Raw genomic sequence first — 27,230 nt, forward strand, 5'->3', positions numbered from 1 at the left:
TCTCTCACAGCCACGTCGTCGCCGCCTTCAAATTCCGGGGTGACGGCGCGTGGCTGAGGCGGTACGAGGACGGCATGTTTGAGCAGCACTCCGAATGCGTAGTTGTGAATCTCGGCAGGCTGCGGCGTCTCAACGAGGATATGTTGGTGACGGTGACGTGGTGGGCGCAGCGCCGGAGTTCGGCACCTGTTAACAAGAAACTCCGGGACCTCCTGAAGGTGTTGCCAGCTGTGCCTCGTGTGCAGCAGCGGCCCACACTGCCCCGCCTGACGCTGCAGATGGAGCTGAGCGTCACGGGCGTGTGGCTGGGCTGGCTGGTGCCCCAAAACGAAGGTCATGATGCCCGGCTGATGTTCGATGACCCTACCACCCTTGCCAACAAACACTCATACTCTGAGCCTCGAGTCCCTGCGCCTAAGACTCACATCGCACCTCCTGTCCTTCCTTCACCCGCCAAGCCCCACACACCCGCCGTGCCCACCAAGGAGTATAGAGAGTCCTTGAGCCAGCCCAAGGAGTCTAGAGAGTCATTGTGCCAGCCCAAGGAGTCTAGGGAATCCTTGAGCCAGTCCAAGGAGTCTAGAGAGTCCTTGAGCCAGCCCAAGGAGTCTAGAGAGTCCTTGAGCCAACCCAAGGAGTCTAGGGAATCCTTGAGCCAATCTAAAGAGTCCTTGAGCCAGTCCAAGGAGTTTAGAGAATCCTTGAGCCAGCCCCGCCAAGCCTCGGGGCAGACCACACCCTCCCAGGGGCCATTCTCACCAGACACCGACCTGCTGAGTGGCGAGGCTCAGGAAGGAGTGTTGTTGGTCTTCTTCTTGCTGGTGATGGTTGGTGAGATAATCTATTTTACATTCACCAAGTAATTATTGTTTAATGTACTCTTTAGTTAGGCCAGCAGGTTAAGTTAAATTTAGTTTGGTTCTTTATGATAATTACGTGATACGCTTTGCGCTGCGCCTTTGGTTACTGTTGTTGTTGTCCGGCGGGTGAAATTCTATATATTTTACCTGCTTTATATATATATATATATATATATATATATATATATATATATATATATAGAGAGAGAGAGAGAGAGAGAGAGAGAGAGAGAGAGAGAGAGAGACCTCAACATGACAAGTGATAACGAAATCGAAACAAGGATGTGCAGTGGGAAAGACATTACGAAATTTACCTACTGGGTGGCCTCGCCCTGTGTGACCGTCCCTTCGGTGTTCCGCAGGGCCCAAGGAGAGGGAAAGGTAAGGCTACACCAAGGAGACTTTCTTGGGCTGCACACTGCCCTTTTGGCTGGGGAAATGCAGCCTCAGGTGTATCAGTGTAGGTAATAGGCCCAGGTGGTGAGTGAACCCCCGGGCTCCCACGTGCTCCCGTGTGTGTGTGTGTGTGTGGGTGGGGGGGGGGGTGACACCTCCCCCACTCAGCCCGGCCTGACGCATCCTCCTCTTGACTGTCTGAAAGCTGTTTGTGTTTGATTTCCTTTCCAGTGATATCCAGGGAGCCTAAACCTGTAACCTAACCAATATCATAACAATGTGGTTGCAGTTTCAAGCTATATGATTGTTAGTTGTTGTCAGGCTCGGTTAGATTAGCAGCCCATGTGGTGTTGATGTGAAGATGTGTTATCCCCTGTGCATTCATGTTTTATGTACTTATAAATAAGTATTCATGTGAATGATCTATTTTCACCTCCACCACCACCACCGCGGCAAAGGGTTAAACCAGGGGCAAGGCTGTTATGTAACCAGCCTTGTGATTATTTGATCATAATGGTGGTATTCTTCCAGAAATGCAGATACCTCATTCAGGTGGATGAAATTACCTCTTTCTGATATATTTTCACAATTTTGGCTACTGAACTGTTTGCTGTCAGGCTTATATTTTGAGAACTTACTGGAACTGTCACTGGGTTAGGTTAGGTATTGTGGTCAATGTTCCATTAATGTTGTAAGATGTATTTGCTATATTCATTTGAAAAATATGAATTATTGCATGAAACAAAATAATACATTCTTCAAAACAGGCCCAGGTACAGTTTCTACTATGGTATCCATTTGCAACTAAAATGGCTCATTACTTGCTGCACCTAGGTTACTATTAGGAAGGTGTTGAGTAATATTTAGGGGTGGGGGGAGGTTAGGACACTGTTCAATCATGGTGTCACTCTTTAGTGGGATTAGATTATGCTATTTAGTGGGGTAAGCTTTGTACTGAATATGGTTACATTATGTCAGAATTGGGTCAGGTTTGGGTAGTTTGCTGTTTTTTGCACTTTATTTCTTAACTAGCACTTGTGGAGCAGCTGTTCACCCTCCTTTTTAGGATGGTCAATAAATGGGTACCTAGGGAAGGTAAACTTTGGCAATCTGGATGCCACACCTACTGTGTCCTGGGGTAATGGGTTCTCACCCACCCCAGGCTCAACGGCCTATGAGATGGAGATGAGCACCGAGGCCACGCACAGTTATGACATATGGGCCAGACGTGATTACAGACACACTACATCAATCACTTTGCTTAAACAAGACAAAACTAGATCCATTAGCAACACAAAGACAAATACACAGACAACAAATGCTATATAAAATCACAAGCAATTTAGTAGACATAAATAAAGACACTTATTTACACCCGACAACTACACGATCCACTAGTGGCAGCCACAACATTAAATACCACACTTGTCATACTATATCATACTTGTATATTCAAATATTCACTTTCGCTGCAGCATCCAAGAGTGGAATCATCTCCCATCTCATATAGTTAATAGTCCCACTCTTAACACATTTAGGAATAGGATCATCAATCATTATCTCCCTAATCCTGGCCCTTTACCATATCCCAATACCTTTCTTCATCCTAACCCTTATCTTAATCCTGTCCTGGCCCCTTGAATCCCCCACGCAATCCCCGCATATCATGCCACTCGAGAGTAGCTCTTTGCGGATCCCCTAGAAAGTAAATGATATGCCCCCAGGGGACCTAACCTTTACTTTTGAAGGCACCTCAGTTGTGTAGTGGCTTCACAGGCCCAGCTATGAAACCCTAGGCCAGAGTTTAATGCTGGCCCAGGACATTTGGCGCCCTAGCTCACCCAGCAGTTTGAACTCCCTTTCGGACTGTTCGATCAATGGGTACCTTGGGAAACCTAGAGAAGCTAAACTGTGTTAACTTGGATGTCACACTGGTTCTGTGTCCCAGAGTAATGGGTTCTTACCCATCCAAGGCTCAAAGGCCAATGAAATGCAGCCATAGCATATGCCCCCAACTTTACCCTTATATTTTGTACAGCTATTTTTTATGGATGAATCCTTGTGTGCATTTAATGTTTGCTGAACAAATTTAGTGAAAGTAAGATAAATCAATATGGTACACAAGTTAGTTATTTTTATATTATCAAGTAATATGTTGCTTGCTCTCACTATATTATATATTCACAGCCTACTTGGTAATTAGCTAGAATGAATACTTAACGGCTTTTGTATAATAAATATATATACCTATACGGTAAACAGATATGATATTATCAAACATAAATACCGTACATTAATACGAGAGCTTGCTCTGAATCATTGTACGGCCACAGGTATTAATATGATGGTGTAACAGTAATGTTGACTGCGCACTTAATGTATATTAAGTTGCACCATCTTTCATTAAATCAAAATATTGTAATGCTGAGCTGCAGGAGACTAGAACAACAAACAAAAAAGCAATCACTGATAGTACCCGCTGTTGTTACCTTCATGTGTTTGGGGCAACTTCCTATGAAATTAGCATTATTCTTTCCCATATTTTATCTTGTATTTCTGCTTGAATGATATATATTGCATGATGCTACACATAACTTGTTACCTACCATTGTGCAAAAATTATTTTCATTTATTATTTTTCTTATAACTATTGATTATGCTTGCAAAGTTTGGAGGTGCTAGTATTGTGAGGTATTGATACATCATTGAGATGTGGTGAGTGTGTGGAGCAAGATATGTTGCAGGAAGAGTTAACATAGGGATTATGGACTTACATAGTCAGGTATGAAAGTTATGATAAGTTACTATTGTAGAGAGTGAATAGGGAAAGGAATAGAATGTTAAAAAAGCATTATGGGAATGGGATGCTCACATGGAAAAGGTAGAGATGTGACATTCAAAATGTAACAACAACCACACTAACCAAAAATTGATGTCAGCTGGCCATAAACAGATTGATAAATTCTCTCAAGTTTCATCTCTAGTTTTGTCTAATACAAGGATTCCAGTCCTTCATATTATGTATCTTTGTATAAGAGAAGTTTATTTTCTGTAGAATTTAATGTTTTTCCATAAATATTGTTTCAGAAATGTTGACAGACAAAGCAACAGGTCCTGAGGAATCTATGGCACCTAACAGTCACCTACAGAATAAGGTTGGTAGACTTCTCCAAAAAATTTGTGTCCTGAAAGATCAGATGTAGATGTCTTAAAAAAATTGTTCCTTTCCACCTACATTGATTAGAAATATGTCTAAGTACTTAACTGGAATGCAGCCAGAAATGCTCAGTCACAAATTGATAATCCAAGAAAGAAATATCAAAGGAGGCCTTAGTCTGCAACACAAAGGTCTTTTGCATTGGGCTTGCACTATGGAAGTCCAGTTACATGTCTCAAATTTTTGCCTTACCATCAACTTCAAGAATGTTGAGGCTGTGGGTGCAGCAGGATGGAATGGTTCAACTATTGAATAATTAGAGACAAGGGTCAATAGCATGGAAAATAGAGACGAGGTATGTTCCACTGTGTTTGATGATATTGCCATAAATGAATGGTTATATTATAATGCTAGGAAGGACATGTTAGATGATGTAGAAGATCTAGAGGAGTATGAAAGTAAAAGATAATTAGGTATGGGTGAAAAGATTGGTTAAGGGAAGTAAAGAGTTAATGAGTTTGGTAGGAAGATATCAGCAAAATATCTGGAGAACAAAAAGCTCTTTTAAAAAGAAGTTAAATAAATAGAGGAGAGGAAAGAGTGACACTTTCAGGAAAAAGAGGAGCTATGGGGTGTTTGTGGAATGGGATGAGAAGATAATGGAGGTACGGAAGAGGCATTTTGAATCTGTTAAAAGTGAGTGTTTGGGAAGGAGAGTAGAAGTGACCAGTATAGGAGTAAAGATAAATACAGAGTGGCCATGTCAACAGAAGGGAATAGGAAGTGGTGAGATAGCGGAGGCAATAAAAATAGTTAATTGTAGAAAAGGCCCCTTGCAGGCTGATATTGATGCTATAACAGCTATATGCTATATGCTATATGCTTAAATATTTCGATGAAGTTGTGGAGTGCATTTATAATCTAGCTAGCATAGCAGCAGGGTGAGGTGCCAGAAGACTAGAGAAAAGTCATCATTGTCCCATTGGGCAGAGGAGAAGGAAGTAGGGAAAGCTGTAATAATATAGGAGAAAAGCTTACTCATTGTGCCTGGGAAGATATTTTGGAAGGGTTTTAAGTGAGAGGATGATGAAAATAACTGGTAAAGTGTAGGTAATGAATAGAGGGGGGCTTAGGAAAGGGAAAGGATGTGTGGATAAAATTATTGCAGTCAAAATTAAAGTTGAAAGGTACATAGAGAAGGATAGAAAGTTATTTACGGCATTTATGAACCTGGGGAAGGCCTGTGACAGCTAAGATGAAAGTTTTTTGAGATATCTTGAGAATATGTGGTGTGGGAAGGTATTTACTTGAAGCCATCAGGTCCTTTTATGAGGATGTGCATACCTCTGTCATTGTGAACTTAGGGTTGGGTGAGAGTTTGGTGTGGGTGTGAGCTTATGCTTGTAGTAATCAATCAATCAATGGGGGCATATGCTGGGGGGCGCTTCGTCTTGCCTACCCTATGATGCCAAGCCCGAGCGAGGGTCTCTCCAGGCTAGTCTCCATGCAGGTCCCCTTCCCATCCTTAGTACCTCCTGGCAGGATCTATTGACTTGCTCAAGCCACGAACTTCGTGGGCGTCCCCTTGGCCTCCTCCACTCAGGATTGTCTCTTACAGAGACAACCTGATGAGCAGGATCAGCTTCAGAGTTACGTGCCATGTGCCCATATCGCCATATAGTAAACCCATTCTAATCAAGCATTTTTTTTCATGATCTTATTTTCTCCTTCCTACACCTTTCATATGCACTGTTGTCATAGTGATAATGTCTCACATTTAGACTGAATGTCACTCAGGTAGAGGGAGAATCACATTGAATGATAGAATTTTTAGAAGAAAACTGTCTACCATAAGTCAAATAGCGGATGTGGTGGCTGAGTGGTCAGCGTACAATTATTTTGAGCCGGAGGACCTGGGTTCGAGTGCCACTGAAGGCCGTGGACAATTTTCAACCATCACTGAGTGGCAGATTACCCACGTGCTGCCCAGATCTTCAATTAACCCTAACTTCAGCAACTTTGTTCAAGTGAAGCACCTGGGGGGCAGTGTGGGCCAGGCAAGAGTCAAACATCAATTCAGCCACTATAAATAAAATTTGTTCAAGTGAAGCACCTGGGGGGCAGTGTGGGCCAGGCAAGAGTCAAACATCAATTCAGCCACTATAAATAAAATTTGTTCAAGTGAAGCACCTGGGGGGCAGCATGGGCCAGACAAGAGTCAAACATCGATTCAGCCACTATAAATAAAAATAGCCTGTGCCATTAACTGGCTGGGGCCATCCATGAGCACCCTGAAGAGAGTCTACAGGCACTACGTATAGGCAACACCTAAAAAAAGAAAAAAAAAGTTACAAAAGCAATATAACAAAATGATACACTGAACATTAGTATAATGAAGCAGGATAATCAAATCAGTAACATTATCTTAGGAGAGTATCTTGTTTATAGTCACAAATTGGTAATCGTCAACATTAGCGTTCATTCAAAAGTGACTGAAAATAATATACTGCTACCAAATTTTACACCCATAAAATCTAGTAAATTTTGAAAGGCTTGCAACTATCAGATGATAATAACTTATATGAAGCTTGAGAAATATTTGGAAAAAATTGCTTAACTGAATGAATTTATTCACCTTGTGAAAAGTGAATTAACATTATTTAAAAACATCTGTTCTAAGTCAGGCAAAGCATAGGTATGAGAAAAATATTGCCTTCAATAACTTTGTCTTACTTCAAATACTGTCACTAATTCAGTAGCTATAACATGAATTATTTTATTAGAAACATGGCCACCACTTCCTCCACCTAACATTCATTAAGGTGGAATGCAACATCTTAACAGCCATTTGGAGTTCAGAAAAAAAATACATACACACACACACACACACACACACACATCTGAAGCAGGCCACAACACCCCTTGCGCCGCGGGTTACTCCTCCCAAGCACCGCCGTAACCTGCCCATTGCCACAAACCTCACCAGGGAGACGCGGGAAACACAAGACGCCCTCGCCCGCCGCCACTACCGCTGCGGGTATGACCCATTGGCGGGTGACGGACGGCGAATCGGTGGCAGGGGAGCGAAAAAGCACCGTGAAGTTTGAAACGAGTGCATGCATAACGATGAGGAAGAGTCTGGACGGGCGAGGCTGGCCGGGGCTGGGGACCACTTTGCTCACAGTTACAGCCGCCATCCGCTCGCACATTACCACCTCTGCCCCGCCATAACCTTCCCACGCAACAAAGTTTGGCGATTGTTAACATGATGAGTTGCATCCTTATTGTTCGCGCCGAGCCTGTTGCTGGCTGCCCCCCGCCCGTGTCCCGCTCCCCGGCACAATGGAAGGCGCCGCTTCAAACCTTCACGAATTTGATTATTGGTGGAAGAAAATTGTTATTACTCCGAGGCAGCAAACTTTCGTGAAAAATGTATTGATTTCCCTCTCCCTCTCCCTCTTTGTCTCTGTCTCTCGGTGATTACGGCTCGGGTCTCTAGTTGAAAGTGGTGCACTTGTGTTGCATGAAAAGTGCAGTGATCTAATTAAGCATGATCAAATTTAGTTTTCCCATATCACTTTTTTTTGTATAGCTTATAGTTCGTTTTCCTTTTCGTAAACTAAAATGAAAAGGGTGTTTTTTTCTACGAATTTCTTTATTTTCCCTTTTAGTCTCACTTTCCTCCTGTGCCCTCTCCCCTTACCCTAACTCCTCTCTCCTGTGTCCTATTCCCTCACCCCAACCCCTCCTCCCTCACCCTAACCCCTCCTCCCTCACTCCAACCCCTCCTCCCTCACTCCAACCCCTCCTCCCTTACCCCAACCCCTCCTCCCTCACTCCAACCCCTCCTCCCTTACCCCAACCCCTCCTCCCTCACTCCAACCCCTCCTCCCTTACCCCAACCTCTCCTCCCTCACTCCAACCCCTCCTCCCTCACTCCAACCCCTCCTCCCTTACCCCAACCCCTCCTCCCTCACTCCAACCCCTCCTCCTCCCCAACCCTCCTCCCTCACTCCAACCCCTCCTCCCTTACCCCAACCTCCTCCCTCACTCCAACCCCTCCTCCTCACTCCAACCCCTCCTACCTCACCCCAACCCCACCACCCTCACCCCAACCCCTCCTCCCTTACCCGAACCCCTCCTCCCTCACCCTAATCCCTCCTCCTCCCCAACCCCTCCTCCTCTCCCCTCCTCCTCCCTCACTCCAACCCCTCCTCCCTCACCCTAACCCCTCCTGCCTTACCCCAACCCCACCTATCTTACCCTTCCTCCCTGCGCTCAACCCCTTCTCTCTCGCTCCCTTGCCCGTTTCCTTCACCCCTTTCCCTCTTCTCTCGTGCCCGCCGCCCTCCCCCCCCTCTCCGCCGGGCCGCCGTGGTCACGTTACGCAGGACATTTCTCAAACTTACGTGCTCCGCAGCTTTTTTCTCCGAGGGTCTCTCCGCGCGGTATCCGTGGGAACGTTCTCACCTGCCTCGGTTTCTTGCACCTGGATGCCCCCCTCCGGAAATTACACATGCCTACTACGGTTGTAATGTTCTTGTTTTCATGTATTATTTACCTCCGTGATGAATACTTTTTCTTACTTAACCTGCATTGCTCTGGTTAAGTTGCGTGTTTTTTAGTATAAGATTAATGCTTCAATGACAAAAAAAATATGAACATGATTCTTCGATCAAAATTTACACTTGATCTGATCTTTTCGCAACTTTCGGTGGTGATTTTGTGGATATTCTTCATAAAATGCTATGTTACCCAGGCTGTGACTTGGTGTTACTAGAATTGTTTTGCTGTTTTAAACCTAAAAGAATGAAAGAGTCAAATCTAACCTTTAAACTTAGATACAGACGTTGTTAAACTGACTAAAATATTGGTATACAAGAGAGAGAATATCAATTGAACATCTTCATACGTAAATTATCAAAAGACACACACAAGAAGCAAACAAAAAACAAAAACCCAAACAAAAGATACGCCTCTTTTTTTTCTTCTTTTTTTTCTTCCATCACTAAGACGAATAGGGACCTCGTGGTGACGGTCGCCTAGCCTACCCAAACCTTGTGCCTCCCGCCAATATCGCCGAGGCTTTACATCTTATGAAGGTTACAAATTACGGATGAAAGGCTGTAAATTAGACCTGGAGGACGGGAAATGCCGCCTCTACGACCCATTCAAGACTCCCCGGCCATATTTCCTGCTCCCTTTTGAATAGAATAATTAGACGGCTGCGGAGAGCTCCTCAAGGGTGTTCTTCATTCATTGAAGCTTTACGCGCGGGCGGGTGAAGGATTCATTCAATATTCATATAAGGAAATGACATGCAAATTATTTCCTCGTTTTGAGTTAGGAAAACTTCATGTATGACAAAGGCTATTCCACTTAAAGTCCTATGAATACCACTAACAAGGAACAAAAGAATCCTTGCCACTAATTGTATATCATATATAACAAAGGATATTCTACTTAAAGTCCTATGAATACCACTAACAAGGAACAAAGGAATTCTTGCCACTAATTGTATATTAAGAAAATGTAAATATAATAAATCCTCCATTACATTAAAAACTGACAATTGGTTCAAGCTTTCGGGTTTTCTCGTGTCCCCATGAAAAATAAAAAAAGAGACAAGAATCAATGAAAGGTGTTAAGAATGAACATATTAAGAAAAAGTGTGAATGAAAATAAAAACGTTCTAGTTATATAAATTGTTGCTCTAATTTTATTTTCTACCAGTATACAATAGAGAGAGAGAGAGAGAGAGAGAGAGAGAGAGGCTGTGAAGCGCCATAAATGATGCAATAATTTTCTGTTGTCGGGGAGGAAGAGGAGGAGGAGGTGGTGGTCAGGGCGCATAATGTCGGCGATGCGTCTTCCTTTTCAGGCGCGACAAGCGAGGCGGGGCGCGGTGGAGGTGTTGATGGTGGTGGTGGTGATGGAGGTGGGGGAGGTAGCCCGGTGTTGCTCTATTCCTCTCTTCTTCCTCTTCTTCCTCCTCGTCTTGCAGCACTTTTTCCGATTCCTCCTCCGAATTTTCCTCGTCCTCCTCCGCTTCGTCTTGCACCATGTTTTCTTCTTTTTCTCATCTTCATCCTTGTTCTCCTCCTCCTCCTCTTGCACCACGTCTTCCTCCTCCTCATCTTCCTCGTCCTTCTTCTCTTCGTCTTGCACTATGTCTTCCTCTTCTTCCTTTTTCATCTTCCTCCTAATCGTCCTACTCCTTTTCTCGTCTCCCTCTTCGTCCTCAACCTCTCAGGAATTTTGAACTGAGAAACTTTCTATGGGAATTTTGGGAATTTTCGGGAATTATCGGGAACCTTGAGAATTGAGAAAAAATTACAGGTTTGCCTACGTCGCCTTTAGGCTTTATTTTGTGCCTGAGGTTATTGTTGCCTCTTTAGACTTCAGTTTTAAGGGGCTGTTAGTGAATGTCTATCATGGCTAACATATATTTGAAGATACTCTAAATTTACCCTAACCTAACCTAACCTAACAAAACCCCAAACAGTTACTATAGGCCTTGACTCCGAAAATTCATATATGCTTCCTTACTAATGAGACTTTCTATACAACAAAGTGAGGTCATTATTTGTTGATTTATACCATAAGGTGCTGCCTATCATGTGTTTGATGATACCCAGAACGTAACCTAACCTAACCTAACCTAACAAAACCCCAAACAATTACTATACGTCTTGACTCAGAAAACTCATATATGCTTCCTTATTAATGAGATTTTCTATACAACAAAGTGAGGTCATTCTTTGTTGATTTATACCATAAGGTGCTGACTATCATGTGTTTAAAGATACTCTAAACTTAACTCAACCTAACCTAACAAAACCCCAAACAGTTACTATAGGCCTTGACTCTTAAAATTCATATATGCTTCCTTACTAATGAGACTTTATATACAACAAAGTGAGGTCATTCTTGGTTGATTTATAACATAAGGTGCTGGCCATCATGTGTTTGAAGATACCCTAAACTTAACCTAACCTAACCCAAACAGTTAATATAGGTCTTGACTCAGAAAATTCATATATGCTTCCTTACTAATGAAACTTTCTATACAATAATTTGAGATCATGCATTGTTGATTTATACCATAAGGTGCCAGCAATCATGTATTTGAAGATACCCTAATCTTAACCTAACCTAACAAAACCCCAAACAGTTACTATAGCTCATGACTCAGAAAATTCATATATGCTTCCTTACTAATGAGACTTTCTATACAACTGAGCGAGGTTATTCTTTTTTGATTTATACCATAAGTTTCTGGCTATCATGTGTCTGAAGATACTCTAAACTTAACGAATCCTAACCTAACGAAACCCCAAACAGTTACTATAGGTCTTGACTCGGAAAATTCAAATGTGCTTCCTTACTAATGAGACTTTCTATACAAGAATTTGAGGTCATTCTTTGTTGATTTATTCCATAAGGTGCTGGCTATCGTGTGTTTGAAGATACCCTAAACTTAACCCAACCTAACCAAACAAAATCCCAAACAGTTACAATAGGTCTTGACTCAGAAAATTTATATATGCTTCCTTACCAGTGTGACTTTCTATACAACAAAGTGAGGTAATTTTTTGCTTATTTATACCATAAGTCGCTGGCTATCAAGTGTTTGAAGATACCCTAAACTTAACCAAACCTAACATTACAAAACCCCAAACAGTTACTATATATCTTGACTCTGAAAATTCATATATTCTTCCTTACTAATGAGACTTTCTATACAACAAAGTGAGGCCATTCTTTGTTGATTTATACCATAAGTTGCTGGCTATCATGTGTTTGAAGATACCCCAAACTTAACCTAACCTAACAAAATCACAAAAAGTTACCATTCGTCTTGACTCGGAAAAAATCATATATGCTCCTTACTGACTGAGTGAGGTCATTCTTTGTTATTTTGTGCCATAAGCTGTCACCTATTATGTGTTTGAAGATGCCCCAAACTTAACCTAACCTTACAAAACCGCAAAAATTTCCATACGTCTTGACTCGGAAAAAAAAATCATCTTTTCTTCCCTACTAAATGAGCCAATGAAGGCTTTCTTTGTTAGTTTATGCTATAGGTGTCTGGATGTCATGTGTTTGAAAGTTCCTTAAACTTAACCCAACCTACTGGAAATACAGTTTTTGTTGCCTAAAACTTTTTTTTGTTAATAGTTAGATTAACCAAAATTGGTTTGTTTATTAATACAAATACACATGTGTGAAAATTTTGAAAATTCCCGAAAATTCCCAAATTTCCCGGCCCTGAAACTCCCCGGAAACTTTCCTTGGATGGTTTCTATGTTCCGGAAACATTCTTATCCTTTGCAACCCAAGTCGCAGGTATATAATAACGTTTGGATTTTTTGTTTTTGTTTCAGCTTTTTTCTTCTCGAATTACGCGTCATGGTTTCGTCGGTCATTTATCGGTGCAGTTGTGTTTCAACGGTGTCACGGTATTTTCCTTGTAGTTGAATGGAAATTTTACTGTTTTCGTGGCTCTTGGTTGAACACCCCGGCGATGTGTTCATGATCAGATGTTTCAATTTAGGAATTAATGGTCTGTCATGGTAAATCAGTACATCATAAATACTATAGGCATTGCATTTTTTTTTCGAGATGTCAGCTGTTTTAATGAGCTACAACACGACTATCTTTATAGTGAGTTCATAGGAACTTGTCAAAGAAAGGAGCCATATTTTAATCTCAGACTCGATATTGGTCTTGCAGTATTATTTTGTTTAAAAACGGTACCGACGTATCCTTTTTTTTCTGGAAGCTTCACATACGTCATTAAACGTTGTTCTACTTTACAAAAATATCAACACTAAAATAAAGTGAAATAGAAATGAAATAAAAACGTATAGCCTAACTATATACCCCTTTATATATAGTCCTTGTTATTTTAAATGAAGCTATTCATGTTTCAGGTTAGTTTTCATCGCTGTATTTGTTAATATTTAGTATAATTCACCACGTTGATCACTTTGTTTGCCATGTCATTGAAAACTCAGTGGGACGGAACGCTGATTGAGTGGTTTTATAACATTTAAAACAACCCATAAAAGCATTCCTACACACACACACACACACACACACACACACACACACACACTCCCCTCATGCGATTAGTTTCCTCCGTTACATCTCGATATTTCTCATCAGGAGCATAAAGGTGCCGCCCCCGCTGCCCCGCCCCCCGCCGCGGGTCACAATACTGCCAGCCTCGCCCACTAAATTACCTTGCCATAGCTTCCTTCAGCTGCCCAAGAAGTAAAAAGTCCTTGGGTCATATTCTTAAATGTTTCGGCGCCCAAGCATACATAATTGACAAGATTTTCATAGGAGTTTTGGGCATTTCGAGGGTTAGTTTTATGACCCGTCTTGTAATTTAACCATTGTTCTGTACCTTAACCTAAAAATACGTTCATTAGAACCAGATTAATCTTCTTTTCTGCCTTTGAAAATAGCTGTTGTGAGAGGCGGAAACGTTAGAATACTGACCCTTGTATATATGAGAAAAATAGTACGTAGAGCTAATTGTCAGCAGCCATACATAGCCTTCAGAGTAACTTTATGAAACACTGATAAAGGAAGTGGCGTGGTAATATAGTTTCTTCCGCTCTTTGGTAACTGGTGAAGGTTATTCATCTTTAAACCCCTTCTCTCATTGGCGGCCAAAGTGGAAATTTCATGTTTAAACACTGCTTCGACATAATAAACCATTGGTAACATAAATAAAACGAGTTATCGCTTCTTCATCCGCCCTTTTGAACTGATGAAAATATTTTAATTCAAACCTTAACACTTTGTGGAGAAATAAGGAAATTTGATATGTGGACAACATTTGAATGAAAAAAACAATAGTTACGCACAGCTTTGATGTTTTATCGCATTGATAACATAACTGATGTCGCTCCTGCACGCACTCTTTTTTTTAAATTTGTAAACGCAATCAAACTTTCAACCTTATCACTCATTGGAGGAAGAACTTTTATGTGTGGGCAGCATTTCAACGAAAAAAAAAAAAAAAGGGTACGCACAGCTCTCTGACGTTATATATCATTGATAATAGCACTGAATATCACTATCTCACCAGCTCTTTTCGAACTTGTGAACGCAATCAAACTAAACCACATCACTCCTTGGAAGCCGAAGGACACATTCGAAGCGTGTGTAACCTATGACCCAAACAGCCGCCGAGGTGACAGGAAGAGGAGGGAGCCTTGTACAAAGGCAGGAATTGTGAATAGTAAGTTTTCGTCCCACGGTGCACATATTCCGCGTCAAAGGCTTCTTTCTGGCTGCTCAACAACCCTCGCGGCGGCCATAAATAGAATTGGCCTCGGGGAGAAAGCCTCGTCCTCAACCATTCGACATATGATTCTTGTCTCACCACCACCACCACCACCGAGCCCTTCAGATGCAGGGGAGATTCACGTATGATTTTCTAAACTTTGAATTTTAGTATTTATTGACAGTTATGTGGGTGGTTTGGCTTTTCAATTCCACTTTTTTGGGGGTGACGGAGTTAGTTAGAAGTGTTGGATTTCCACTCGTACAATGTGATGTAAAATTTCAACAAAACCAAATCAACACTCATTAAAAAACGGGTCAGAAGAGACAAATCAGCCACATTATTGTTTCTAAAAACTAATACGACGTTGGAAAACCAGGCGATAAATGCAAACACACACACACACACACACACACACACACACACACACACACACACACACACACACACACACACACACACACACACACACACACACACACACACACACCAGGCGCCGCAGTCACAAACATCGCAGGGCTGTAGCTGTCCACGCTGGTCCTCCCGTGCATGTCTTGTTACCTATTTCCCCGCAACTTATTACCCGAGCCACTGAGGGTTTGCTCGCGAAATTCCTCCTGCGCTGAATTTTGAGAAGAGTATGGAGTTTAAACTGTTAAGCTCAAGAGAAAAAGGGTTACGTTTTCAGTTTGTTTTAGTGCTTGGTGATGCCGTGTAAAATTAAGTACGATGGATTTATGATATTGTTAAGCATGTTACTTGAATTTATAAGGAAAGATGAATCATATATACAAATGGTGCGGAGGAATGTACCTGAACACTCATGAATAGTATACGTATAGTGGATGTATATATATGTGATGATTGATACCTATTTTCTTTGTCTTACGGTGAAGTAACAACGTGTAGTGATGATTAATATAACAACGATGACTACATCATCAACAAGACAAAAGCGGTTGGGTATATCGTTGTTATAATATCCAATTACTGCTTCGTTCCTTCTTCCCCTTCACTCTTACAACCCCGTCACAGCACGCCGTTACTGTTACTCCACCCCATGTCCATCCCGTTAGTTACTCCCTCCATCACCGCCGTCACAGACCACCGTAACCACCACATCTTTCTCCGCCTCTGCGTTACTGCCCCGTGCATTCCTTCCTTACCTCTACTTCAGCCTCCCTAACTCTATCTCTCTCTTCATCCTTACCCTGTCCCGCTACCCTCTAAGACCCATCTCTCTCCCTCTTCTCATCTCTCCTATCACGGCCTTGTGTCCTTCCCTTCTTTACCCTACTTTTACTTCCTCTACCTTACCTTGGGCATCCATCCTCTATACCCTATCTCTCACTCTTCTCACCCTTTCTATCCCTGCTCTGTGTCCTTCCCTCCCCTCTATCTCTCTACCTCTTTCCACCTTTCTATCCATTCCCCATCTATCCCTACCTCCCTGTCTTACCCTCCCTACCCTTGCCTCACCCTTTCCTTCCCTCTCCTTACCCTTTCGCTTCTATCCCCTATACTCCTTACCCTCCTCCCCCTACCTCCCTTTCCCAGCATCTTCCTCTCCTTACCTTCCCTACCCTTGCTCAGTGTCCCTCTCTCTCTCCTCACTCTTCCTCTTCTTGCCTCGTCTCCTTCCCCTCCTCGCCCTCCCAATTCCCCCTGTCTCCCTTTCCCTCCTGATGGTGCCGCAGGAGCAAGCAATTCGTACATCAGGAAGGAACAGCCTTACAACATGGCAATACCTCGCTGGACTCGGAAGTTGCGGTCGTGAATATGTCACCAAACCTGGCCAGACTGACTTAATGGTGTTCTCCCTGGCGCCACGACTCCGCCCGGCTCCCTACCTCCTCCTTGCCCCCCCTTTCTCTCTCTCTCTCTCTCTCTCTCTCTCTCTCTCTCTCTCTCTCTCTCTCTCTCTCTCTCTCTCTCTCTCTCTCTCTCTCTCTCTCTCTCTCTCTCTCTCTCTCTCTCTCTCTCTCTCGTCGTATTGTCCTCCATTCGTACCCATCTCTTATTTTTTTATTTATTTCAGTTATCTTCCTTTATCTTCCTCTGCCTCCTTCTCCTCTTCCTACGTTAGTCACTACGGGTAACCTCTAACAGTTTAGTTTATCCTTCATGTCCCGTTGTTTATACGTTTTCTTTACTTCTCATTGTCTCTTGCTTTTCCTTTTTGGTGTCGTGTCTGGAATACCTTCACGAGAACACTCAAGCTCTTTACCTTCCTCAGTGTAAATTAGATAAGTACACATTGTTTTCTTTTTAATCTTATGTCTCTGTTTATATGTATACATGCTTGCCTTCTTTATTATTTCTTTTACCCTTCAGTATTGTGCTTTTAAATTTTTTTTTCTTTTAATCTTATGTCCTAGTTTATTTATACGTACACATTATCATCTTGTATTTTTACGCTTCTGAATTGTGGTTCTAGAGTATCTTCACAACTTGGCAATCTACACTCAACCGTTCTCTCTTCCTTCACTAGTACAGCGTCGATATAATTATAGGGTCGCTCCGTTGCCTTGGTGCAGGGTGCGTTTGCGTCTGTCTTTCCGTGATGATTTGATTAACGTTGCAATCTTCCTGCCTTCCCACCGCCCTCAGGGTCTTCATGAATAACACCATCATTGATTATCTCGCGCTCACATGATTAACTCAACTCACTTCGCCAGTTTTCATTTAGCTATATCGAGACTTCTGTGCCTTACCTCCCCTCTCATCTACTCTTTTACCTCCTCCCTGCTTGCTTCCTACACTTCCGCCTCCTCCTCCTCCTCATCTTCCTTCTTCTTTCGTTCCCTTTTGTCTCCTTGGTTTCCTTTCCCTTTCCCTCCATACCTCCATATCCACCGTCTTGCCTCAATGATCCCCTCTTCTTTCCTCCACCTTCCCTTTTTTCCCCCCTTTTCAACCTTTCCCTTTCACCTTCTCTCACCTTCCTGCTCCTCGCGCCTCCACCACTTTTCTTCTTTCTTTCCCTAAACCTCTGCTTCCACCTCTTTGCCTCCTTGGTTTTCTTTCCCTTTCCATTCACACTTCCACTACCCCACCTCCTTGCCACCCTCCCCTCTTTCCATTCACCTTCCCCTCTCTTTTCCTCTTTCCACCTTTCCCCTCACCTCCTCGCTTCTCATCCTCCTCCTCCTCTCCCCAAACCTCATTTCGTCTTACCCCTCTCCTCCATTTTTACCCGTCTTCCCCTCTCCTCACCTTCCATCTCTCCTCCTCCCTTACCTCCTTTCACTTCCTCCTCATCCTCCTCCCTTCCCTCCCTTTAGCTCTTCCTCCAGCACATACGATTCCCTTCAAGCTTCAATTTAATTTCATGTGTTTTAGCGCATCGGGATCATGTATAGTAATTGTCCCACTGACTTCCTCACAGTTATTCATGAGACATCCAAACGTCTTCAATAATTATTAATGTTACTGCCTCTGGCGCTCTCTCTCGCTCGGCCTTTTGTTTGGTCTCGCTGCGGGAAAACACGATGATTACCACGACTCGATGACTGACTGATGGATTGATTGATTTCCTACTCGACAAGGTATTCATATTTGCTGTTTACCGATGAGGATGCATGATATTATATTATGTGAACGCTTATTTCCAGTGTGGTCCCTTTTTGTATAATTTAATTGGTTGTTTTTGTTGATTGATTTGATAATGTTCACTGCCGTGGAAGGTGCGAAGGCGTGTCCGAAAGAGTGGACACAGAGAGAGAGAGAGAGAGAGAGAGAGAGAGAGAGAGAGAGAGAGAGAGAGAGAGAGAGAGAGAGAGAGAGAGAGAGTATTCACGTCTTCGTATATGCATGGGGAAAAAGAAGAATGTTTAAAGTTGCAAAAAGTAATACAGAATCTTCCAAGCCAGTTCTCTTCTTTTAATTGGCAGTTTATTTAGTATATGTTCATTATGTGATATCATTATTGAACCACCGACATAGAAATTCACACTCGTCTACGAACATTTTTTTCTCAGTTAACTGGACGATGATCACTGTTGCACATGTAGGTATAAAGGAGAAAACAAACATACCGTAGCATATAGAAACACGTCTTCTTTTCGTAAATAACTAAATGATAACAATTGTAGATGTATATATATAAAATAGAGAACAAAGGTACCGTAACATGTAGCAACACGTCTTCGTAGATACACGCTCGACATATAGGAAAGGGTTAAGATTGCAAGAGGAAGGTTGATTTGCGTGTTGTGTGTGTATACATTCGCCTTGCCTGTCACCGTTCGTCCTCCCTTTTCATGTTTCCTTGTTCCCTCCTTAAATCTGTTTCCCTGAATGTATTATAATTCACACGCACACAGACCTGCTCGACGTGTGCGTGTCTCCGTGCATTTATTTACCGTCCCTTCTTCTGTGTGTGTGTGTGTGTGTGTGTGTGTGTGTGTGTGTGTGTGTGTCCGGGAGAGAGAGAGAGATCGACGAGAGACGAGACGAGACGAGACGAGAGACGAGAGAGACGAGACGAGATTGAAGAGCGAGAGAGAGAAAAAAAAAGGCGAAAGGGGAAGAGGAGGGAGAGGAGGGAGAGGAGCAGCGGCAGCATCTCATCTGTCTTCATCTCTCTCCTCTCACATCATCACCGCCACATTCTCTCATCAACGCAGCCTCGCCTCACGCCACGAGGGAGGCGCCTGAACGAGAGAGAGAGAGAGAGAGAAGGGGGTAGGAAAGTTAAGATTTTAGAAGATATTAGTGGTGATAAATATCTCATACACAGACAGACAGACAGACAGAAAGACATACAGCTTTTCCTTTCTTCATTAACTCTCTCTCTCTCTCTCTCTCTCTCTCTCTCTCTCTCTCTCTCTCTGACACACACACACACACACACACACACACACACACACACACACACACACACACACACACACACACACTTTCTCTGAAGAAATGTAAAAGTCTGCAAATGCAAGATTCTCACGGACTCTTGTAATAATCAGTGTGAAGACTTGCACGCCATGTATGTACGTGTATGTATGTATGTATGTATGTATGTATGTATGTATGAAGTGAGAATTCGCTCTCCTCTCACAATCTTTTCGCTTTTTTCTCACTACTATTCATGAAAAAAATCGTCATATTTTTTTCTTACTTTACTTATGTTTTGCTCATTGCTTAGGCCTACCTCCTTTGCTGTGAAAAAAAATAACATATCTACAGGGTTCTTTTTTCTGTCAATCTTTTACCAACTTAGAATATTTTGTCTTTTGTCGAATCAGTTTAATCTAATCGTATCTGAAATACCGTAACCAGTAGTTTTCTGTAATACTCTTCAGACTTCACCTCCAATAAAGTTCGTTCAATATTAAAGCTTCCTTCTTCAACTAGATATGGAGAGTGTAATCAACGTTAACCTCTTATTTGATTACTCGTCTTATTGGCTGTGTTCCCATCCTTCCCATCGTGAGAGAGAGAGAGAGAGACGAGACGAGACGAGACGAGACGAGACGAGAGAGAGAGAGACGGGAGAGAGACGAGACTAAACGAAGGGAGACCAAAGGAAGATGCATGTACAGCTCCCTAGCCGAGTCTCTTCTTCACTAGTTTTTCTTTTTTAATCAAGGGTGTAGAAATAAGAGGAAGTGGGTTTGTGGAGAAGGTACAGGGTGGGTGGGTGGGTGGGGGAGGGAGAGGGAGGGACAGTAAGGTCGGCATTCTGAGACGCTTCCACCTCTTACTTCAACTATTTCCTAACGCCAAAAAAGAATATCAGTCGGGTCCTAATGATTGTTTCCCACGTTCATGGTACACAAGAAGAGCCATACTACCACCAGTGCCATAAAACTACAACTGGAAATGCCCACAACCCCTACGGAGACCTTGTCAAATATGTGTATTTAGACGCCGAAATGTTGAAGAATATGGGCCTTGGAATGTACAATTGTTGTGTAGGTTCGTTATTTGTTCTGATGTAGTTATTCAGATGCTAACAACAGTAGGGGCCTTACCTGTGGGACGAGACGAGAGGTAAAACGTGGTTGTAATATTGTGATTGTTATTGTTCTTAGTATATCATGGCATTCCCTTATGCTTTTATCTCTAAACACACGTGAAACTGAGCCTCTGTTTGAAGACCCTAATTTAATCAAGCCTGAATCATTTATCTTTTTTATGACCAAGATTACCTTGACGACAATGACTTCGGTAATTTTTGGGGGGTTATATATATTTTGGTGCAACTTAGCTGTTTTTTTTATTTTTTTATTTTTTATTATTATTATTTTTTTTTTTTGGTTGAAGCACGTGTGAAGTTCGTTATGGTAGATGAATGTAATGTTTCGTCTACTGCTGTCTTTACTTTATGTTTATGCAATTTATTTTTGTTTCCTTTGCTGTTGCCGCTTCATCTTCTCTTTCCGGCCACCTATTGTTCTCTAAATATAAGACACACCAAGACTTATTCTCTATTCTCAGACTTTCTATGATTCGTTTTCACCAACATTTATCATAATATAAGACATCATGAGATTTATTTTTATTTTCAGACTTTCTTTGACTCATTTTCACAAATATCTGTCATAATATAAGACATTACTAGATTTATTTTGATTTCCAGACTTTCTTTGACCCATTTTCACCAATATCTATCATAATATTTGACCACTAGATTTATTTTGATTTCCAGACTCTCTGTGACTCGTTTTCACTAACATCTATAATAATATAAGACATAACTTGATTTGTTTTTAGATACATACTTTTTTATTACTGATTTTCACCAACAGCTATCATCAGTCTTTTTAATTCACTTACTTGCCGTCATCCTTAATTGTTCCTGCGTAGTTATATGAGTTAGCCTTTAATCTTCTTACTTATATTTCGCATCCCTTCTTTAGTCCCCCTATCTTTGTTTTTTCAGCTTCTTATACTTTCTTTTTTATCACTCTTCTTTACAGCATTTCTTCTTTTTAACACTTTTTTTTTTAAGACGCCTTTCTCTCACCATCATATTTCCTTTCCTCTGCCAGTCTTAGTTCTACTTTGGCGGGTGGAAGTGATGGTGGTGTTTGTGGAGGTGGTACTGGTGGTGGTGATCAAGGTGGTGGTGATTGCGTCATTGCATGGGGGAGGTGAGAGGGTGGTAAAAGGAATGGGATGGTGGAGGAGGATAGGGAGTGAGGTACGGACGGAGAGGGATGAAGATGGGTCGTTGGAAGGGATGGATGGATGGATGGCGAGGGAGAAGTAACGCAGGGGAAGAGAGGGACGACGGGAGGCAAATAGGGATAGAGATACGACTGGGAAAAAAAAGTGCGCAGAAAGACATGAGAAGGAAGGGATGGAACTTAACAAAGGATAGTGAGAGGAAGAGAACAAAGGAAAGAGATGGTTTTGCAGGGATAGAGGGAGGAAGAAACGTTGCGAGGAGGGGAAGGAGGATGTGATGGAGGGAGAGAGAGAAAGAGAGGAACTAGACAGAAAAAAAGTTAGATAGAGGAAGGGAGGAAGATAGAGATACGGTTTTGTAAGGAGAGAGGGAGGGAAGAAAAGGAAAGAGACGGTTTTAAAGTGAAAGGAGAAGGGAGGGATAGACTTTTTGGCCACTCCTTTGAACTCTACTCAGGAGCGGTAAGTAGCGGGCTTTTTTTTATTTTTTATTTTTTATTTTTACGCCCTTGAACTGTCTCCTTAGCTGTAAAAAAAAAGACGTTGCAAGGGAGAGCTGAAGCCTGGGGAGAGGGACACAAGGCAAGAGGGAAGGAGAGAGGAGGACAGGTGTGATAGCCAGAGAGCGTTCCCAGGTAATACTCTCGCAAGGATCGACAATCACCACCAGGATGCGGCGCCATAAACGTGCACGCGCCACACCACACCACACCACGCCGGCCACATTACCGCAGCATCTCCTATTCATGAAGTGTGTGGCGGGGGGCGAGATGCAAGACTCAGCCACACCCCTCACACTTGCCTCCTCCTCATCCCTGCCTGCCTACTCTCCCTCCGCCATTTCTCCCTCTCCTTCTCTCTTTCTTTCTCCACTCCACCACCTCCACCCCTTAACCCTCTTGTGCTTATCTCTTAGTCACTTTCTCTCTTTCTATTTATGTATACTCCTTCACCTGCACTTCCTTAAACCCCATTCACACATCTCTTAGTCCCTCCCTCTCTATCTCTCCACCTATACTCCTATACCTATACGCTCATATCTAGTCACCCCTCCCTGCCACCTCCTTGCCACACCCCTTTGCTAACCCCATTTCACTTCCCGCTTCCCCCACTTCCTATTTCTGCATCCACTTTTTCCCTCTTTTCTTCCTTCTCTCCCATCACTTCTAACCACCTCTACTTCACAATCCTATCCTCCTCTTCACCTCCATCTCCTCTCATCCCCACTCCCATCCTCTCCCATCATCTCCCGCCACCTCTCCCCATATCCTCTCTTCTTCACGCTATCCTCCCCCCTTCACACATGTCCGCTATTACCTTTGATAGTCGAGATTTATGTTCCCTTCCTCACCTCTATAATATTCCCGTTAATTACAGGTGGACGAGCATCTTGAGGAGAAGAATAAGGTCCTGTCAACCCACCGGATGTAAAGGCTCTTCGATGCTCTTATGTTGGTGAGTAATAATGAGGATTTTGTACGTAAGGAATTTACATGTGTCGATAGAGCTGTTTTTTTTTTTTTTTTTTTTTTTTTTTACATCTCCGCCTATAGCGCCGGTAGGCATTTTTGATTCACTTGGATGGTTTCGCCTAGAGTCAGGGTTGATGAATGGTCGTCAGGACAGCATGTGGGTAGTCTTAGGCCACTCGGCGGTGACTGAAAAATCCCAGGTGGTAGCGTGGGGAATCGAATCGACGTTGTCCATGGCGTGATGAATGCTGGCCCCGCACGCTAACCACTCAGCCACCGCCTACCCCTAAAATTAATTGAAGAGGGAAAGGTTATATATGATGCTGAAGGTAATGGTGATGTTATATAAGCCGATGTATTCTCTTTCATCTGCTGTAAAAAAGGACCCTTGATAGAGACTTACTGGGAAGTTATGAAGAGTTCGAGTAGTTTTTAATTGATAGGAATTAGATTATTTAGAAGGTTGTCAAAAGTTAAGGCCGAGAGAGAGAGAGAGAGAGAGAGAGAGAGAGAGAGAGAGAGAGAGAGAGAGAGAGAGAGAGAGAGAGAGAGAGAGAGAGAGAGAGAGAGAAGTTCAGACACTCAAGCCAACAGACGTAGGGGAGAGTACAACTATAATAATTACAGGAGACGGACCAATCCATAACACGCGCGTCTCGCTGGCCATTTTTTTATTTTATTTTTTTTACTTTGACGGGGAAACTGACATAATTACCTGAAAACTTTGCTCACTCGAGAATCCCAGACTTGTGTAGTAGAGATCATGTTAATTGAAGTCTTCCGTCTGAGAGACCTGCGTATACCTGGCGTTAATTATCGTCTATGGGTACAAATATAGTGTCATTAACATCACCCAAAGTACGCATAAAGGTTATTTGCCAGCCATCATTATTACAAACGAACACAAAATGATGAGCATACTGTTTGTAAAAATTATGAGTAAGATTCTGAATTATTGCTTTGGCGGGATTTCGTTTTCATACCTCGTGTCTGTTGTTGAGGGTATTGTTTTTTAATGTGAGTACTAATTCAATACAAATTTTCCATCATTTCCTAATCGTGTCTAAATATTGAAGTTGGTATCCCGCTTTCACTTTTTTTTTTTTTTTTTTTTTTCATCTGTTTCCAAAGGCCAAAAGGGACACAAATCGGGTTCTCGTGAGTGTTTTCCTAGGTTCACGGTACAGAAGGAGGGTCAAACTACCACCAGGATCCTTAAACTACCCCTGGAATTGCCTAAAACTCCTAAGAAAACCGTGTCAGATATGTGCTTGGGTGCCGAAATGTCTTATTTTTTATTTTTTTAGCTGCGGCAAAGAAAGCAACTCAGGGGCAAATAAAAAAAAGACAAAAAAGCCCGGTAATCGCTGCTTGTGTTTAACTCGTCCGCTGCGATTGGCACGGATTTCGCCTTCACTGTTAGCCTGGTAACATATAGTAGTAGGTCTTTCTCTGCCTCTGTGGTGGATAGTGGCATGGTATTAGTATGCTGGATATCCCCTCCCAATGACTACATTTTTCTTCATTGAATTGTAGCAGCCACATTTTGTTCCATTCTTGTAGCTTGGTGTACTCTTCTTGTAGGAAATTCGCAGTCAAGGGGTAAAGAATATCACCCTGAGCTCCTTGGTTTAACATAATAGTAACGTAATGTAATAATGTAATATGCTAACAGTAATATCCATCGTGGCCTCCAGTGATGACCTAAGTCTGGTGCATGAGAAAGATAGGGAATAAACGGCCCTCTCACTCCTCTGACCAGTGCCATTTTTGTCCAAGTCGCTCACAAGTTCGATCGTGAAAACTCATAAAACGGAGCATTTCTTTATTACATCGTTCTTCCCATCAGCTTAACTTATTATTTTTAGTTTCACTTTATAATCATCCCTTCAGTTCTATATCCCTGTCTTTCCTGCTTTTTCCTCATCCTTCTTTCTTTTTTCCTCTCATTTCTTACTTCCTCCTTCTCTTCCTTTCTTCCGTCACTCTCCTCCCTCCTTCCTGCCTTCCTTTTCTTTTCTCCTCATCCCTCCTCACCCTCTCGTCCTTCCCCTCTTACTCCCTCCCTCCTTCTCCCCCTTTCTTCCTTCACTCCCCTCCCTTCTTCCCTTCTTGTCTACCTTTCCTGATTTTCCCCTCACCTCTCCTTCTTTTCCCCTCCCGTCTTTCCTCTCTTATTTTCACTCCATCCATCTCTTCCTCTACATCCCTCCCTCCCTCCTTCCCATCGTGCCTTCCTTTGTTTCTCTCTTCCCCTCAGTCCGCCTCCCCCTCCTTTCATTCCTCCTTCATTCCCTCCCTCTCATATTTATTTTATTAGATTTGCCGATAGTCAGTTGTACCCCAAAATTTGACTTAGTTTGCCCCAATAATTTCACCGCGCTCTTCTCTCGTAATTGATTGCCAAATACAACTCCGGAAACCAAGTGAAGACTGAGTGATATTGCAAATTACAGACACACACACACACACACACACACACACACACACACACACACACACATCGTAACAAGGACAGAAAATAATGTTATGTATACCTCTCTCTCTCTCTCTCTCTCTCTCTCTCTCTCTCTCTCTCTCTCTCTCCTTCTAGCTGGTAATACGATTGATGCTAATAATTTGGGCCAAACTTCGCTAAACAACTTCTGCCGCATAACTGACTCACCCTCTGACATTCTCTCTCTCTCTCTCTCTCTCTCTCTCTCTCTCTCTCTCTCTCTCTCTCTCTCTCGGATGGTGATTCTTCGACTTCTTTGGATCACTTGCACGCGTCTTCAATCTTCTTCTGTTGGCTGGCAAGTGGCATATCTTCTCTCTCTCCTCCTCCTCCTTCTGCTCCTCCTCCTCTCCCTCTTCTTTTATTCCGCCCAGAGCGATCCGCAGCCGCTCACCTAATTACACATTTCGTCGTAGTCAGCCTAAACTTCTTAATTTACTCCCTCTAACTTGTTGGAAAAACTTGACCTGGAAGTTTGCTAATGAAACTCGTATAATGATTTCCCAGGTCGACGCGTAATGGTAAAGGTTGTGTATTATTGTGCAAAGGGAGTTTTCTTTTTTTTCGTGTGTGTGTGTGTGTGTGTGTGTGTGTGTGTGTGTGTGTGTGTGTGTTTTCTTTTTCTCCCGAGTCAGGCAGTCAGTTAGTCAGGCAGCAAATGTTCACGGAAAACGTTTACAATACCAGACCACTAGCAAGGCGAGTGCTGAAACGTTTATTGATGATGATGATGATAGTGATGTTAATAATAATAGTAATTACAACATCAGCAATTAGAAAAAAAAACATGAAAGCGTAAAGGTCAGAGTACCGTGAGAAAAAAAAAAAAGGATAGAATTAAAGAGACGAACAGTAAATAAATCACCTGAAAGAGGAAGAAAAGCACGTCTTCATCTCTAGTTTTTTTTTATTTCTTTTTACATCAAGTAGCCAAATGCACTTGTAAAAAACCTCCTATTTGAAAACGTAGACTTATCTCAATTCATTCATGCTTCGTTAATACTTCACAAAAATACAGTATACCAATCCTGCACCGAGCACTCCAAACCCACACTGGTAACCCTTCGGCACGACCATAACAAAGGGAGGAAACTAGAAGAACACAGTGACAAGAGGGAATAGGTTAGGAACATTGCGTGATTTTTTCCGAGGGGAGGAGTGCGAACCACCAACCAATTGAAACTATTCGGCCAACAGGGGGGAGTAGAGCTGCAATAAAGGGGGGTGTAGGCCAGGAATATAGGGGGGAGTAAGGTAGAAACATACGGGTAAGGTAGGAACATAGAGGGGAGTAAGGTAGGAACATAAACGGGAGTAGGGTAGGGACGTGAAGGGAGTAGGGTAGGAACATAGGGAGGGAGTAGGGTAAGAGCATGGGGGAGTTGCAGGATTACTCCCGGTCTTGCCTGTTTAA

The 27,230-nt window shown here is 42.6% G+C and overlaps 1 long non-coding RNA gene across 1 annotated transcript in view; it reads left to right on the plus strand.

Annotated features, from left to right (window-relative positions):
• The first annotated feature begins 1,096 nt into the window (after positions 1-1,096).
• LOC126993248 (uncharacterized) overlaps positions 1,097-27,230 on the plus strand; it is a 36,844-nt gene continuing 10,710 nt past the window's right edge. Inside the window, exons 1-3 of the long non-coding RNA XR_007747544.1 lie at positions 1,097-1,241; positions 4,344-4,411; positions 23,225-23,302. This is a non-coding gene — a long non-coding RNA (uncharacterized LOC126993248). The remainder of the gene's footprint in view (positions 1,242-4,343; positions 4,412-23,224; positions 23,303-27,230) is intronic.

Source organism: Eriocheir sinensis, unplaced genomic scaffold, assembly GCF_024679095.1.
Source record: "Eriocheir sinensis breed Jianghai 21 unplaced genomic scaffold, ASM2467909v1 Scaffold591, whole genome shotgun sequence".
In the NCBI taxonomy this organism is placed as follows: Eukaryota; Metazoa; Arthropoda; class Malacostraca; order Decapoda; family Varunidae; genus Eriocheir; species Eriocheir sinensis.